We start from the raw sequence: 16,809 nt of genomic DNA on the forward strand, positions 1-16,809 counted from the left end.
CAAGGGATTAGATCTGTTAGACAGAATGCCTGAAGAACTGTGGATGGAGGTTCATAACACTGTACAGAAGGAAATGATCAAAACCATCGCAAAGGAAAAGAAACACAAGAAAGCAAAGTGGCTGTTTGAGGAGGATTTACAAATAGCTGAGGAAAAAAGAGAAGTGAAAGGCCAAGGAGAAAGAGAAAATTATACCCAACTGAATGCAGAGTCCCAGAGAATAGGAAGGAGTGATAAAGCCTTCTAAAATGAATAATGTAAAGAAATGGAGGAAAATAATAGAATGGGAAAGACTAGAGATAAGTTCAAGGAAGTTGGCACTATCAAGGGTACATTTCATGCAAGGATGGGCATGATAAAGGACAAAAACGGTATGGACCTAAAAGAAGAGATTAAGAAGAGGTGGCAACTATTCAAGAAAGGTCTTAATGACCCAGATAACCACGATGGTATGGTCACTCACCTAGAACAGGACATTCTGCAACAAAAGTCAAGTGATCCTTAGGAAGCATTACTACGAACAAAGCTAAGGGAAGTGATGGAATTCTAGCTGAGCTACTATAAATCCTAGAAAATGATGCTGTTATAGTGTTCTACTTGGTATGTCGGCAAATTTGGAACACTCACTAGTGGTCAAAGGGCTGGAAAAGGTCAGCTTTCATTCCAATTCCAAAGAAAGGCAATGCCAAAGAATGTTCAAACTACTGTACAACTATGCTCATTTCACATGCTACCAAGGTTATGCTCAAAATCTTTCAAGCTAGAGAAAGTCCAGAAGTACAAGCTGGGTTTTGAAGAGCAGAGGAACCAGAGATCAAATTGCCAACATTTGTTGGATCATGGAGAAAGCAAGAGAATTCCAGAAAAATATCTACTTCTGCTTCATTGAATACACTAAAGCTTTTGTGTGGATCACAGCAAACTATGGAAAATTCTCAGAGATGGGAGTACCAGACCACTTTACCTATATTCTGAGAAACCTGTATGCAGGTCAAGACACAAGAGTTAGAACCAGACATGGACAACAGGCTGGTGCAACATGGAAAAGGACTATGTCAAGGCTGTATTGTCACCCTGCTTATTTAACTACTATGCAGAATGCATCACGCAAAATGCCAGGATGGATGAATCACTAGCTGGAGTAAAGACTGATGGGAGAAATAGCAACAACTTCAGATATGCAGATGATACTTCCCTAATGGCAGAAAGTGAAGAGAAACTAAAGAGCCTCATGATGAGGGTTAAAGAGGTGAGTGAAAAAACTGGCTTGAAACTCATCATTAAAAAAACTCACATTATGGCAGCCAGTTCTATCACTTCATGGCAAATGGGAAAAAGTGGGAACAGTGGCAGATTTTATTTTCTTGGGCTCCAAAATCACTGCAGACATTGACCACAGCCATGAAATTAAAAAGAAGCTTGCTCCTTGGAAGAAAAGCTATGACAAAAACTAGACAGTGTATTAACACAGAGACATCACTTTGTTGACAAAGGTCCATACAGTCAAAGCTATGGCTTTTCCAGTAGTCATGTACGGATGTGAGAACTGGACCATAAAGAAGGCTGAGCGCCAGAGAACTGATGCTATCCTATTGTGGTGCTGAAGAAGACCCTTGAGAGTCTGCAAGGAGATCAAACCAGTTGATCTTAAAAGATATCAATATTCACTGGGAGAACCATTGCTAAAGCTGAAGTTCCAATAATCTGGCCACGTGATGCCAAGAGCCGATGCACTGCAAAAGATCCTGATGCTGGGAAAGAGTGAAGGCAAATGGAGAAGGGGGAAACAGAGGTTAAGATGGTTAGTTATTATCACCGATTCAATGGACATGAAATTGAGCAAACTCGAAGAAATAGTAGAGAACAGAGGAATCTGGTATGCTACAGTCTGTGGTGTTGCTGAGTTGGACACAACTTAGCAACTAAAAAGCAATACAAGTCAATATTTCAGAATGATATTTTTAACACATACTAGCAGAAGGATATAACTAACAGTAAAGAAAGGAAATTTTCTAATGAAAATTCTAAGTTTCTAATGAAAATAGAAAATTCTCCAAAACAACTACAGATTTTAAAATTTCTAGCCTAATATAGTCTCATTTACCTTGAAAGGAAATTACTAATGGTCTGAATAGATGACTACTGTTTACACCTGGCTTCAGAATACAAAAACACTACTTTTGGACCAATAGTCAGGAGGATATAACAGAGCCAGCTGCTTTCTCTTTTGAATCATGATGTCTCTCAGTATATTTTTCCCCCCATTTCTGCTGTGACAGCTCCATCAAGATCTGTGATACTTCAATAAGAAAAATACGTTGTGTCCAGAATAAGTCCCTGAATTTTATGAAAAAAACAAAAACAAAAAACAGCAGCATAAAAGTTTATTGTTGTTTTAACCTAGGAGAGTTTACTATGCTTTAACAAAAAAGAAAAGGATATATTCTACTCAAACTGTCTTGAAAGGCAAGTTATGCAATGAAACATTCTGTTACATGACATAACTACAGGACATAATTTTAAAACAGTTTGACAGAATAAGATAATGGAGATATACCTTACAATATTACTTTCTGTCCATATTTTCATCAGAAATAATGGCAAAGCTCAAAGTTTACAACCAAGCGCCTTGATCAAAGGAAATACTTAAACAAAAAGGAAAAATTTTAGTATCTCAGATGCTCCCACACATTTTTAAACAGAAAAAAACTATCCATTAAAGTCTAAAAAAAACTACTCAAAAGGAGCTTTATCTTCAGGTTAAGGGATTTAACAATTCTATTTTTAGAAATTTATTTTAGAGATCAAACTGGGGGTGGGGGGAAGGACCCTTTGAACTCTTTAAAAAATTCACAGGGTCATCCAGTGGTTAGGACTCCATGCTTTCATTGCCAAGGGAGCAGGTTCAATCCCTGGTCAGGGAACTAAGATCCCACAAGCAGAGCAAAGTGGCCAAGAAAACAAAAATAAAACAAAAAAATTCACAACAAATGGCATTAATCATCATAGAATCCTATAATCTGTTTCTTAAGTCTGATGTAACTAGATTTGGTTTTAAATTTTGGTGAAGTCTCAAATTATTCAAAAATAAGACACAAGTCAAAATACCTTTGAAAACTCTTAAAATCCTAAGTATTTCATATATATGTCTTATATTTACAAGCCTGTAGAAGATTTAATAATCAGTTCTTCTAATTCAGTCTTCGATGTCTTACTCAAGGATGTCTTACAAAGCCATTACCATTCACTTGCTTCGCAACTAATTAAGTCATTTTACTTCTTCAGCTGAGTAGAAAACTCTATTACTTTCTTGTTTGCAACTTTTCCCCAGTGTGCATTCAGGTAGAAGAATGAAAGTATAAAAACCTGGGGAATGGGAGAGGTGGTAGGTAAATGAAATCTTTTTTTAAAATTTTATTTATACAGTTACGGCTGCACTGAGTCTTTACTGCTGCACGCAGGCTTTAAGTGTGGCCTCCTCTCCGTTGTGGTACACAGGCTTCTCATTGCAGTGGCTTCTCTTGCGGAGTATGGGCTCTGGGCACACAGGCTTCAGTAATTATGGCCTGCAGGCTTAGCTGCTTTGCAGCACGTGAAATCTACCCAGAGCAGGGATCAAACCCCTGTCTCCTGCACTGGCAGGCAGATTCTTAACCACTAGATGACAAGGGAGGTCCTCAAGTCTCACAATTACTGAGCTCATTTTAGTTGAAATTGAGTAAGGCAGATAAATGTAAAATACAAGACACTGTGTAACAAATGTGTTATGATTATCTAGCACCTCCCTTCTGTTAATTCTTCCATATATCTAAGGATAGAAACTTCTCTTTCTAGGCTTATCCACTTTTTCAATTTCTCTCCTTCACATTAATGACCTGAGATTTCCCTTCCTTCCCCTACATAAAAACTCCTTTTTAAAACACCTATTTTGAACCTATCCTTAACTGAGAGCCTTGAATGAAAACTCATTTTCATAGGTACTCAATATACTACTGCTACTGCTAAGTCACTTCAGTCGTGTCCGACTCTGTGCAACCCCATAGACAGCAGCCCACCAGGCTCCCCCGTCCCCCGGATTCTCCAGGCAAGGACACTGGAGTGGGTTGCCATTCCCTTCTCCAATGCATGAAAGTGAAAAGTCAAAGTGAAGTCGCTCAGTCATGTCCGACCCTCAGCGACCCCATGGACTGCAGCCTTCCAGGCTCCTCCATCCATGGGATTTTCCAGGCAAGACTACTGGAGTGGGGTGCCATTGCCTTCTCCGACTCAATACACACACTTCCTCACAAACAGTTCCTAAAGTAAATTTTTAGCTACCTTCAAGTCATTCTATGTTAGAAAATGTTAGTCTTACTATAATAAATGCTGTATGAATGGCAGGTATATCAGAACTGAAAGTAGTTTCCAAATGGTCACCTAAACATACCCAGTGCTGTTTCATTTAATTCCCTCCTTAAAGCACATCTGGGAAAGAATAATCAGCAGTGACTTTGCCAGAAGAGTCCTGTTTGTTGTCAGTGCATGATTCTAAGTCCAGACACCAGGAGCCTCTTACTTTAGACACTTCTGTTCACCTACTCATCTTGTCTCCTCAGTAGGCATAAAAGGCATTCTGGATGGTGGGTAGTTTCAGGGCACTGAGCTAGAAAGAACCAGATCTTCCAAGAGGAAGAGCAGCACAACTAAGGGCCACATACAATCATTTGGGGGGCGGGGGGCAGGTGGAGCACTTTGACCTTCAAAGTTACTTTAGAATCCTCTGAAACAGGCCTATAGTTTCCTTCCTTCCTTCTACTTTCTTTGGGTTTAACTGTTACAATTCTTTCTCTAACTTCTTCAAATGAATACTTAGATCATTGATGTTTTGCTTTCAGTCTTTTCCAAGAAATGCATTTAAGCATATAAATAAATTTCCCTGTAAGTACAGGAAGCTCATATGTTTTCATAAATGACATTTTCATTATCATTCAGCTCAAAACATTTTCTGTTAGTTTTTCTTTCTTTCACTTAGAAGAATATTGCTTAAATATCAAACATTTGGAAATTTTATTATCACTTATTACTGATACCTAGCTTAATTCCAATGTGATCAGAAAACACATTCTGTGTAATCTGAATCTATGAAACTTGTTGAAACTTTATGGCCAAGCAAATAATTAATTCTTACATTTTGAAAATATTTTGCCCATAGATTCTTTGAGTTTTCCACATAAATGACAAATTACTACAATTTTATTTTTTCCTTTCGGGTTCTTAAGACTTTAATTTCTTTTCTTGCTATACTGGTTAGGACCATCAATAACAAATAGTAATAACTGTCATCTTACTTCATTTTTAATTTAAAAAGAATACTACTAAAATATCTCATTCAGCATGATGTCTGCTATAGTTTTTAAAATTCTCAATTGGAAATTTCTTCTAACTACCTGAAATATTTTCCTTAATGAACTGGTTTTGAGTTTTATCAAATGCTTTTCATCTACCTACTGTTTCATTTTATTATGTTACAATGGTACACTATACGTGTGGGTTTTTTTTTTTTTACTTGTGGATTTAAAAAAAAATCTCCTTTACCACCTATCATGAATCTATCTTAGTCATGATTTATTAGCTTTTCATACATTGTCAAATTTTACTTGCTAATATATTTTATGATTTCTCTATGTATATCCATGTGAAATAAACGTAATTTTCCTTTTTTTGTTATTTTTCTGGCTTTTAACAACAAATTTATACTGGGCTTACAGAATGAATAGGGGGCCATTTCAAATTTCTACTGCCTAGAAATCTGATTAAATTTGGGACTTATTTCTTTAAAGTTACATAGAAATTGTCAGTAAAACCATGTAGTCATTTATTTCCCTTATGGTAAGTTGCTTTTCTTATTTTTAATAAATCCAGATCTACCATTACTTTAACCAGGAGTATGCAAGCTTTCTACTTCTTTTTAAGTCAGCTGTAAGTTACAATTTTTCCAGCCATTTACTCACTTCATCTAACTTTTCCTAATTATTAATTTACTAATGATTCTCTCTCTACCTGCAATGCCATTTTTACTCATTACATGTTTCACTGACTGGTACCCTTATTTTCTTCCCCTTTTTAAAATTTTTTAATTTAAGTAAAACCAACTTGCAACACTATGCTAGTTCTAGGTGCACAATATAGTGATTCAGTATATCTATATATTACAAAATGATCACAATAAGTCTTGTTACCACCTGTCACCATGCAAAGTTATTACAATATTATTGACTATATTACCTATGCTGTATATTTTATCCCCATGACTCATTATTTTCTAACTGTAAGTTTTTATTTCTTAATTTTTCTTACCTGTTTCACTTATCCCGCCACCCTCTATATCCCTCCTCTCTGGCAATACCACTTGTTTATTCTCTGTATCTATGAGACTATTTGCTTCATTATGTTTGATTCATTTGTTTTCTAGATTCCACATGTAATTGAAATCATATTTGTCTTTCTCTGATCGACTTCACTTAGCATTACTATCTTTTAGGTCCACTCATGTTTTCACAGACAGGATTTCATTTGTTTTTATGGCCGAATACATATACCAAATCTTTATCTATTCATCTATTGACAGACACTTAGGTTGCTTCTATATCTTCCCTACAGTAATTAATGCTGAAAGGAACATGGGGTACATATATCTTTCTGATTTAGTGGGATTTTTCCAGAGGAAAAAAAACCCAGAAATAGAACTGCTGGACTGTATGGTAGGTCTGTTTTTAATTTTTAGAGGAAGCTCCATACTGTTTTTTCATAATCGCTATACCACTTTAGACTCCCACCAACACTCACGCCTAGTGTTATGGGTAACTGGCACACACAACGACTCTAGTGCTCTCTTCTACCTGTTTAGTTGTTGTCAATACCAAGTTCTGCCTCTTACTCTAAAAAGGAACTCACAGGCATATGAAGTATGTAGTACACTTGGATCCTAACAGGCCGTCAAACAATTCAACTTTCTCATTTAATTATTAAATCTTTCTGATAAGGCAAAGAGACCCAATCAGTTGTTTGTCTCTTTTTTCAGCTGTGCAGCATGTGGGAACTTAGTTCCTTGACTGGTACTGAACTCATGCAGAAGAAGCAAGGAGTCCTAACCACTGGACCATGAGGGGAATTCTCCCCACTCAGTCTTCAAAAATGAAGAGGACTTTTTCCATAAAGTTCAATTTTGGAGGACTGAAATGGGGATCCACTGATTACAAGACTGCCCTGTAGAGAGAGGCAAAGGGAAGCTTTAGCTAGGACTGGTTCATTCTGGTCAGGCTATGGTATTTATTTCTTCTGAAATTAGGCTGTCAGTGTATTTGGACAAGGTTATAACTTAGATATTTACCTCTCCTCAGAGAAGGCAATGGCACCCCACTCCAGTACTCTTGCCTGGAAAATCCCATGGACAGAGGAGCCTGGTAGGCTGCAGTCCATGAGGTCACTAAGAGTCGGACACGACTGAGCGACTTCACTTTGACTTTTCACTTTCATGCATTGGAGAAGGGAATGGCAACCCACTCCAGTGTCCTTGCCTGGAGAATCCGGGGGACGGGGGAGCCTGGTGGGCTGCCGTCTATGGGGTCACACACAGTTGGACACAACTGAAGCAACTTAGCAGCAGCAGCATAACTTACACAAAACCCATTTCTATTGTGGAAAGGGCTTCATAATTCACACTCTTCCCATGACTCTAAAGTAACCAGACAACAGATGGAATATAAAGGTTCTATGCATCCCATTTTTATTCTACTGCATTGTGACATGCTTTTAAGAGTCCCAAACAAGATCAATCCTAGAAGAAACACATCAAGACATATATTAATCAAACTAACAAAAATTAAATACAAAAAAAAAAAAAACCAAACATGAAAAGCAGCAAAGGAAAAGCAAAAAATAACATACAAGGGAATCCCCATAAGACTATCAGCTAATTGTTCAGCAGAAACTCTGCAGGCCAGAAAAGGAGTGGCAGGATGTATTTAAAGTGATGAAAACACCTACAACCAAGATTACTCTTCCCAGCATGGATCTCATTCAAATTTAATGGAGAAACGAAAAGCCTTACAGACAAGCAAACGCTCAGAATTCAACACTACCAAGCTGCCTTTAAACAAATGCTAAAAGAACTTCTCGAGGCAGAAAACACAAGAGAATAAAAAACCCCACAAAACCAAACCCCAAACAATTAAGAAAATGGCAATGGGAAAGTATACATCAGTAATTTCTTTAACTGTATATGGATCAAATGCCCCAACCAAATGACATAGACTGGCTGAATGGATACTAAACAAAACCTGTGTATAGGCTACCTACAGAAGACCCGCTTCAGACACACACAGACTGAAAGTAAGAGGCTGGAAAAAGATACCCCATGCAAAAGAAAGCTGGAGCAGCAATATTCTTATCAGACAAAATAGCCTAAAATAAAAACTGCCACAAGAGATAAGGATACTACATAATGATCAAGGAATCAATTGAAGAAGAAGATATAATTTTTATATCTTTTATATATGAATTTATATTCATAAATATTTATGCATCTAACATAGGAGCACCTCAATACATAAGGCAAATGCTAACAACCCTAGAAGGAAAAACTGACAGTAACACCATAAGAGTGGGAGATTTTAACACCCCACTTACACCAGTGGACACATAATTCAGGCAGAAACCAAGGAAACACAAGCTTTAAGTGACACAATAGACCAGATAGATTCAATTGCTATTTATAGGACATTACAACTGAAAGCAGAAGAATATGCCTTCTTCTCAAAAGCACATGGAACATTCTTCAGGATAGATTATATCTTGAGCCACAAATCAAGCCTCGGAAAACCTAAGAAAACTGAAATTTTATCAAGCATCTTTTCCAACCACAATGCTATGAGATTACAAATCAACTGCAGGGGAACAAAACCTGTAACACACACGCAGGCTAAACAGTGTGATGCTATAAATAACCAAGTGATCACTACAGAAATTAAAGAGGAAATTTAAAAAATACACAGAAACAAATGACAATGAAATGACACTGACGATGACCCAAAACCTATGGGACCCAGCAAAAGCAGTTCTAAGAGAAAAGTTTATAGCAATTCAATCTCACCCCAAGAAACAAGAAAAATCTCAAATAAATAATCTAATCTTACACCTAAAGCAACTAGAGAAAGAAGAACAAGGAAAACCCAAAGTCAGTAGAAGAAATCATAAAGATCAGAGCAGAAATAAATGAAATAGAAACAAAGAAAAGAAAACCATGAACAAGATGAAAAGACAACCCTCAGAATAAGAGAAAATACTTGCAAATGAAACATACAAAGGAATAATCAATCTCCAAAATATACAAACAGCTCATGGAGCTCAATATAAAAAACAATCCAATCAAAAAATGGGTTCAGTACAGTTCACTCAGTCATGTCTGACTCTTTGCAACCCCATGGACTGCAGCACGCCAGGCCTCCCTGTCCATCATCAACTCCCGGAGCTTGCTCAAACTCATGTCCATTAAGTCCATGATGTCATCCAACCATCTCATCCTTGGTCGTCCCCTTCTCCTCCTGCCTTCAATCTTGCATGCATCAAGGTCTTTTCAAATAAGTCAGTTCTTCGCATCAGGTAGTCCAAGTATTGGAGCTTCAGCTTCAGCATCAGTGCTTCCAATGAATATTCAGAACTGATTTCCTTTAGGATGGACTGGTTGGATTTCCTTGCTGTCCAAGGGACTCTCAAGAGTCTTCTCCAACACCACAGTTCAAAAGCATCAATTCTTTGGCACTCAGCTTTCCTTATGGTCCAACTCTCACATCCATACATGACTACTGGAAAAACCACAGCTTTGACTAGACAGACGTTTGTCAGGAAAGTAATGTCTGCTTTTTAATATGCTGTTAACGTTGGTCATAGCTTTTCTTTCAAGGAGCAAGCATCTTTGGATTTCAGGGTTGACTGGTTCCAGCCAACAACTCCAGGAAGGCCTTTGCCTAGGCCCCCAGGCAACATGTTGACCAACATCCAGTGACAGGTAAAGGTTCACACATTCAAGAGGACCAGCAGTGGTACAACCATGCCACTGAGCATGTCCTCCAGCTACGTGAAACAGCTGAAGGGCATGGCCCTGCTAGTCACGGCCTGACAAAACATAATCCACTGGAGAAGAGAATGGCAAACCACTTCAGTATTCTTGCCTTGAGAATCCTATGAACAGTATGAAAAAGCAAAAAAGATATGACACTGAAAGATGAGCCTCCCAGGTCAGTAGGTATCCAATATGCTATTGGGGAAGAGCAGAGAAATAGCTCAAGAAAGAATGTTCAGACTATGTTCTTTCAGCTCAAGAAAGAATGAAGAGACTGAGCCAAAGTGGAAATGATGCCCAGTTGTGGACATATCTGGTGGTGAAAGTAAAGTCTGATGCTGCAAAGAACAATACTGCATAGGAACCTGGAATGTCAGGTGCATGAATCAAGGTAAATTGGATGTGGTCAAGCAGGACATGGCAAGACTGAATATGGCCATTTTAGGAATCAGTGAAATAAAATGGACAGGAATGGGCAAATTTAATTCCGATGACCACTACATCTACTACTATGGGCAAGAATCCCTTAGAAGAAATGGAGTAGCCCTCACAGTTAACGAGAGTTTGAAATGCAAACTTGGATACAGTCTCAAAAATGACCAAATGATCTGGGCTCGTTTCCAAGGCAAACCATTCAACATCATAGTAATCAAAGTCTATGCCCCAAACACTAATGCTGAAGAAGCTGAACGATTCTATGAAGACCTACAATGCCTTCTAGAACAACAACAACAATAACAAAAGTTCTTTTCATCATAGGGGACTGGATGCAAAAGTAGAAAGTCAAGAGATACCTGGAATAATAGCAAAGTTGGCCTTGGAGTACAAAATAAAGCACAGCAAAGTCTAACAGAGTTTTGTAAAGAGAACGTGCTGGTCATGGCAAACACCGTCATTCAGCAACACAAGAGATAACTCTACATATGAATATCACCATATGGGCAATACCAATATCAGACTGATCATATTCTTTGCAGCTGAAGATGGAGAAGCTGTATACAGTCAGCAACAACAAGACCTGGAGTTGACTGTGGCTCATTCCATTAGCTCCTTATTGCAAAATTCAGGCTCAAATTGAAGAAAATAGGGAAAACTACTAGGCCATTTAGGTATGTCCTAAATCAAATCCCTTATTACACAGTAGAGGTGACAAATAGATTCAAGGGATTAGATCTGGTAGACAGAATGTCCGAAGAAATATGGACAGAGGTTCATAACACTGTACAAGAGGTGGTGACCAAAACCATCCCCAAGAAAAAGAAACACAAGAAGGCAAAGTGGTTGTCTGAGGAGGCCTTACAAATAACTAAGAAAAGAAGCAAAAGGCAAGGGAGAAAAGGAAAGATATACACATTTGAATGCAGGGTTCCAGAAAACAGCAAGGAGAGATAGTCTTCCTAAATGAACAATGCAAAGAAAGAGAGGAAAACAACAGAATGGGAAAAACTAGAGATCTCTTTAAGAAAATTAGAGATACTAAGGGAACATTTCATGCAAAGATGGGCATAATAAAGGACAGAAACAGCAAGAAGCAGCAGAAGAGATTAAGAAGAGGTGGCAAGAATACACAGAAGAACTATACAAAAAAGTTCTTAGTGACCCAGATAACCACAATCGTGTGGTCACTCACCTAGAGCCTGATGTCCTGGAGTGTGAAGTCAAGTGGGCCTTAGGAAGCATCACTACGAACAAAGCTAGTGGAGGTGATGGAATTCCAGCAGAGCTATTTCAAGTCCTAAAAGATGAGGCTGTGAAAATGCTGCACTCAATATGCTAGCAAATCTGGAAAACTCAGCAGTGGCCACAGGACTAGAAAAGGTCAGTTTTCATTCCAATCCCAAAGAAAAGCAATGCCAAAGAATGTTCAAATAACCATATAATTGCACTCATTTCACATGCTAGCAAGATTATGCTCAAAATCTTTCAAGCTAGGCTTTAGCAGTACGTGAACTGAGAACTTCCAGATGCACAAGCTGGGTTCAGAAAAGGCAGAGGAACCAGAGATCAAACTGCCAATTTCTATGATCTGCTGGATCACAGAAAAAGCAAGGGAATTTAAAAAAAATCTACTTCTGCTTCATGATTATGCTAAAGCCTTTGACTGTGTGGATCACAACAAACTGTGGAAAATTCTTAAAGACATGGGCACACCCGATCATCTTACCTGCCTCCTGAGAAACCTGTATGCAGGACAAGAAGCAACAGTTATCACTGGACATGGAATAACGGACTGCTTCAAAATTGGTAAAGGAGTACATCGAGGCTGTACACTGCCACCTGCTTATTTAACTTATATACAGAGTACATGATGAGAAATGCCAGGCTGTATGAATCACAAGGTGGAATCAAGATTCCTGGGAGAAATATCAATAACCTCAGATATGCAGATGATACCACCCTAATGGCAGAAAGTGAAGAGGAACTAAAGAACCTCTTGATGAAGGTAAAAGAGGAGAGTGAAAAAGCTGGCTTAAAACTCAACAATGAAAAAATGAAGATCATGGCATCTGGTCCCATCACTTCATGGCAACTAGATGTGGAAAAAATGGAAACAGTGACAGATTTTATTTCCTCAGGCTCCAAAATCACTGTGTACAGTGACTGCAGCCATGAAATTAAAAGATGCTTGGCTCCTTGCGAAAAAAGCTATGACAAACCTAGACAGCATATTACAAAGCAGAGACATCACTTTACCAACAAAGGTCCATCTAGTCAAAGCTATCTTTTTTTCCAGTATCATGTATGGATGTGAGAGTTGAACCATAAGGAAGGCTGAACACCAAAAAACTGATGCTTCAGAACTGCATTGCTGGAGAAGACACTTGAGAGTCCCTTGGACAGCAAGGAGATCAAAACAGTCAATCCTAAAGTGTATCAACCCTGAATATTCATTGGAAGGACTGAAGCTCCAATACTCTGGCCACCTGATACAAAGGGCTGATTCATTAGAAAAGACCCTGATGCTGGGACTGACTGACGGCAAGAGGAAAAGAGGGCAACAGAGGGTAAGATGGTTGGAAGGCATCACTGACTCAATGGCCATGAGTTTAAGCAATCTCAGGGAGAAGGACAAAGAAGGCTAGCATGCTACAGTTCATGGGGTTGCAGAGGGCGAATATGACTTGGTGACTGAACAACAACAACATGGCTGATTCATGTTGTTGTACAGCAGAAATTAACAACACGGTAAAGCAACTATATTTCAATAAAAAGATATAAAAACTTCAAAAAAGCCCCATCCTGTAACTGGTATAAATCTATAGAAATTCTCCCTGAACTCTGACTATGCTATAATGACTTCTTTTTGGTACAGGACATAGATAGAGATGTGTTATGGATTATCCTTTGTGTCTGTGAAAATGAATAAAGGAAACCTCATTTAAAATGGAATCAGGAAGCTCTGAAGGGGGATCTGTCACTCATGTATGACTCACCATAGCTTACAGACCCAAACAAAATTTTCTTCTGACCAGCAACAAGCTTTCCATCACCTACAGCCACCACAACCCTCCCCAATTTTCTCCTTTCCTCTATAAAAGAAGTCCATCTCCTGTGTTCTCCAAACTTGCCTGTGGTTTGTCATCATTGGCTTATCCCAAATTATAATTCTCTACTATTCCCAAATAAACTCATCTTGTTAGCAAAATAATTGGCTCTTTTGTTTTTTAAGGTCAACATATCCTTTTGTGTGTCAGAAATATTCTGTAACATAAGTCAGAGAGTTGAAAAGTCAAAAAAGGGACAGATAGAGATACATGATTCAGTGACGAAAATGCATATATGAATACCCTGGGCATTAATGTGGACCACTGTTTGTGTATACACATTAAGAAAGCATAATACCAAAAAGGATCCAAATCAAACTCACATGATGCACAATAACCACGACCTTCAAAAGTCTACACACACACACACACACACACACACACAAAACTATTAGACTAAAACAAATTTGGCAAAGTTGCAAGATATAAAACCAAGAGAAAATATCAGTTGCATCTCTACACACTAAAAATGAATAACCCAGGAAAACAAAATTAAGAAAACAATTCCATGTACAACAGCACCAACTACTAACAGTAAAATACTTTTAAATAAGTAGGCCAAATACATGTACACGGAAAATTACAAAATACTACTGATGGAAATTAAAGACACAAAGTAATAGAAAGAAATTCTACCTGCATGGATAGGAAGGCTTCATATTGTCAGGATTACCTAAAGTAAGCTAAAGAATCAAAACTTGAAATGAAAGAAAATTTCCCTATGAAAATTTTGATGTTTTTTGCAGAAATGGAAAAATTCATCCTGAAACACATATGAAAAGGAACCCTGAGTAGGCAAAAACAATATTGGGGAAAAAAAAAAAAAAGAAACAAAATCGGAGGACTTAATACATTCTGATTTTAAAATTTACTACAAAGATATGGTAATCAAAATACTGACATGGTGGCATACAGACAGACATACAGAACAGTTGAATAGGAGAGCCCAGAAAAAAAACCTTTCATATTCAGTTTAATGAATTTTGACAAGGGTGCCAAGATGATTCAATGGGGAAAGAACAACCTGGTGCTGGGAAAACTGGATATTCACGCGCAAAAGAATGAAGCTGGATGCTTACCTTACACCATATGGAAAAATTAACTCAAAATAGATCAAAGACTAAAACTATAAAACTACTATAGAAGAAAACTTACAGGAAAAAAACTCCACAATGTTAGATTTGGCAATGATTTCTTGGATATGACACCAATAGCTCAGGCAAGAACAAAAAAATAGATAAAATGGTCTTCATCAAAATTTAAAACTTTTATATATCAAAGGACACTATGAAGTAAGTGAGAAGGCAACTTGTGAAATAGAAGAAAATATCTGTAAACTATATATCTGATAAGGAGTTAACAGCCAGAATATGTAAAGTTCTACAACAAAACAACAGAAAAGAAAGTCTAATTAAAAAATGGACAAAAGACTTATAGACATCTCTCCAAAGAAGATACACAAATGGCCAACAGGCACATGAAAAAATGTTCAACATCATGAGTCATTAGTGAAATGTAAATCAGAACTGCAATTAGATTCATTAGGATGGCTATTACTGAAAAGAATAGAAAAAACAAGTGCTAGTGAAGATGTAGAGAAATCAGAACCCTTGCGCTCTGTTGACAGGAATGGACAATAGTGAAGCAATGTGCAAACAGTGTAACAATTAAAAATAAAAGTTTCAAATTAAAATTGGTAAAAATTTAACATAAAAAGATAACACAAAGGGACCTTCCTGATGGTGCAGTGGTTGAGAATTCATCTGCCAATACAGGCACATGGGTTCAGTCCCTGATCCAGGAAGAACCCACATGCTGCAGAGCAAATAAGCCCACACACCACAACTACTGAGCCCCCACGTTGCAACTCCTGAAGCGCACATGCACCCTAGAGTCCATGCTCTGCAACGAGAAGCCACCACAATGAGCAACCTGCATACCACACCACAACTAGAGAAAGCTCGCACAGCAACAAAGACCGAGAGCAGGCAAAAAAAAAAAAAAAAAGGAAGAAAAAATTTTTGAAAACTTAAAAAAAAAGATAAAACAAAATTACCATATAATCCAGCAACTCTAATTACAGATACAGATCCAAAAGAATTGAAAATACAGATGTGGAAAGATTATTTGTACATTAAGGCTCATAACAGCATTATGTCCAATAGCCACAAGGTGATAACAATTCAAATGTGCATCAACATTTGGATAAATGGATAAACAAAATGCAGCATTATACATGTAATGGTATTTCAACCTGAAAAAAGGAATTAAATTCTGATACGTTATAACGTGGATGAACCCTGAAAACATTAAGTGGAATATGTCAGACACAAAAGGACAAATACCATGTGACTCCACTTAATTATACTGAGAATAGTCAAATTCATAGAAACAGGAAGTAGAATGTTAGCTGCCAGGGGCTAAGGGGAGAGAGAAATGGGGAGTTACTGTTTAATGGGTACTGTTTCAGTTTGGAATGATGAGAACATTCTGGAGATGGATGGTGGCAATGGTTGCAAGACAACGTGAATGCACTTAATGCCACTTGAGTGTATACTTCAGTTCAGTTCAGTCCCTCAGTTGTGTCCAACTCTTTGCGACCCCATGAAACGCAGCACACCAGGCCTCCCTGTCCATCACCAACTCCCGGAGTTCACCCAAACCCATGTCCATTGAGTCAGTGATGCCATCCAACCATCTCATCCTCTATCGCCCCCTTCTCCTCCTACCCTAAATCTTTCCCAGCATCAGGGTCTTTTCAAATGAGTCAGCTCTTCTGATCAAGTGGTCAAAGTGTTGGAGTTTCAGCTTCAACATCAGTTCTTCCAATGAACACCCACGACTGATCTCCTTGCAGTCCAAGGGACCCTCAAGAGTCTTCTCCAACAACACCATTCAAAAGCATCAATTCTTCAGCGCTCAGCCTTCCTTATAGTTCAACTCTCACATCCATACATAAACACTGGAAAAACCACAGCCTTGACTAGACAGCCCTCTGCTGACAAGGTAATGTCTCTGCTGTCTAGGTTGGTCATAACTTTCCTTCCAAGGAATAAACGTCTTTTAATTTCATGGCTGCAATCACCATCTGCAGTGATTTTGGAGCCCCCCAAAATAAAGTCAGCCACTGTGTCCACTGTTTCCCCATCTATTTCCCATGAAGTG

At 38.1% G+C, this 16,809-nt stretch overlaps 1 protein-coding gene across 15 annotated transcripts in view; it reads right to left on the reverse strand.

The window, feature by feature from the left end:
• Nucleotides 1-16,809, reverse strand: part of CCDC66 (coiled-coil domain containing 66) — a 51,400-nt gene that overhangs the window by 14,417 nt on the left and 20,174 nt on the right. The window contains exon 1 of one of the 15 annotated variants that reach the window (XM_069560660.1): nucleotides 11,730-12,137. The exons of the other annotated variants lie outside the window; for them this stretch is intronic. The gene's annotated coding sequence lies outside the window, so the exon portion shown is untranslated. Of the gene's footprint in view, nucleotides 1-11,729; nucleotides 12,138-16,809 lie in introns of those variants that run through there. 15 annotated transcript variants of the gene reach the window in all.

Source organism: Ovis canadensis, chromosome 19 (genome assembly GCF_042477335.2).
Source record: "Ovis canadensis isolate MfBH-ARS-UI-01 breed Bighorn chromosome 19, ARS-UI_OviCan_v2, whole genome shotgun sequence".
NCBI lineage: Eukaryota > Metazoa > Chordata > Mammalia > Artiodactyla > Bovidae > Ovis > Ovis canadensis.